Genomic DNA, 1,981 nt, shown 5'->3' on the forward strand with positions numbered 1-1,981 from the left:
TCAATTTTCACTGGTTGTACCACGCCGATCTGAGCTCGGTTCAGTTGAACTCGACTATTCAATTTTTTCCTAGGGTTGGTACTTCCCAATGTCGGTAAAATGTGGTATATTTGGTTTTCTTTGATTGGCAACTATGTTTGTCAGTCCAGCATATTTGAACTGAACCACATCTACATCGTCTGATACTGAATTGATTGAAGCATAAGCATTAAAATATATTTTTCTTTAGTTTAGTAGATTCAGTGAAACCTTTTCATTATGGAAGCCATTACGAAATCTGCCCGGTCAACGAATTTTACGTCGAAAAAAGAAAATATTTTGCTGGATTTAGTCAAAAAGCATAAAGCACATATCGAGTGTAAAAAAACAGATGCAAACCATAATAAAATATATTTTTTTTATTTTCTCTTCTACGATCTTCGTAACTTCTTTCGATAATCTAAATCTAAATTTAAAATTGCGGTCGTTCCAATGCAGGAAATGATTTGGTCGCTCCCTATATGTATGTTGGTGATCTTGTATTTAAAAATGTTCCTAGTAGCTCCAGAACGTCTTCATTGTCTGTTAGTTCACCCAATAGGTCCATTTTCAGAAAAAATATATTTCTAATATTTATAAACACCTATGTTATGTGAACATAAAATTAACACCGTCAACACCTTTAGGTTATAAAATGACTCGGCACTGAACCACGGTTGAACGGCCGATTGCAGTCGTTCAGCTGAACTGGGATTTGATCTGCCTAGTGTTGTGTAGTTCGCGAACGAACTAGTTCAAAAGATCGAATCAGGGAACTGAACTGGACGATCGAATCTTCTAAATTGAAAGAACGAATCAGTAGGAACCAAACAGAACATGTCATTTCATCTCACTCTTGAAGGAGAACGAGACCGATGATGCCGATTGAAGTGATTGAATGAATAGTGCTTCTCTGTACTACCACACGGTTTCTTTTAGTTGGCGTTGCCGACTTTGCAGTTCATAGGTAACGATGAAAATTGATAATCCTTGTTGTTCTATAGTCTCAGATGTGTTCTTTCTTCGGTTATTTGGTAAAAAAGCATAATATGAAGCGACAACGCACGCGATTTAATTGATTCTAACTGATTTTGGCCGTGATTCTATATTAGGAATATGCAAAAGTGAAAAAAAAATGGGGGGGTTTTGATTGGTGAACAAAACAATATCACGAAGACGACTGCTCAAAAAAAGTCAGAGCTTACAAACAACTGAAACGTCCGGTGCTGACCTCTGGATCACCTGCCTGGTCTACGGCTAGCACTGTGCAGAAAAACAAGTTGGCAGTTAGCAAAACTAGATCCCGAGGATAGCAGCAAAGGCTCCCTCTATGCCATGAACGCCACCTTAAGGCCAGACCTGAAAGCAGACGACCTGCTGGATCACATCAGGAACTTAACGTCAAAATTCCTGGACAGGGTCCGGCAATGCAAGAATTGCACAAAGGATTCTTGCACAAAGAAGTTTGACTGTTACCGTAGACCTTTCCCTGCTGACATAGTCTGAGAAGAAGACGTGAGCCACATGCGATGACCAGTTTCTACCCCTCATCGAGTACAATGGGCTAGCTATGAGTTAGTTTATAGGAATCAAGAGAGGCTGTATTAGGTTAAGATAAGATCAGGATTATGTTAAGGTAGATTAAGTCATTCTAGCATCCTGAAGGTCCGTGGTCCGAAGGTCGAATCCCCAGCCGTGCACATACAGATCAAAAAGAATCGAGCTGGCAAAATTGCACCGAAGGAGAAGAGCCAAAAAAAGAAAATATTAAGTATTAAGGTGTAATGCTTGTTTGGAAAATAAATTTGTTTACATATGTCGCTAATTTTAGGCTGAAACCAGCTGATGAGAGCTAAGAGGCTCGAAACCGGTTCTGGAGTTGCCTGAGGTTGGGGCATTTCGAAATCTGCACTTGCCTATTTCATTTCCATGTTTTTGTACTCGCTGCTTCCGATATCTCTTT

General features: G+C 39.5%; 1 protein-coding gene across 2 annotated transcripts in view; it reads left to right on the forward strand.

The window, feature by feature from the left end:
* LOC109544934 (serine/threonine-protein kinase SIK2) overlaps positions 1-1,981 on the forward strand; it is a 52,485-nt gene that overhangs the window by 24,248 nt on the left and 26,256 nt on the right. The window lies entirely within an intron of this gene.

This window comes from Dendroctonus ponderosae, unplaced genomic scaffold (assembly GCF_020466585.1).
Source record: "Dendroctonus ponderosae isolate FM_Combo_2020 unplaced genomic scaffold, Dpon_F_20191213v2 Dpon_F_20191213_1, whole genome shotgun sequence".
In the NCBI taxonomy this organism is placed as follows: Eukaryota; Metazoa; Arthropoda; class Insecta; order Coleoptera; family Curculionidae; genus Dendroctonus; species Dendroctonus ponderosae.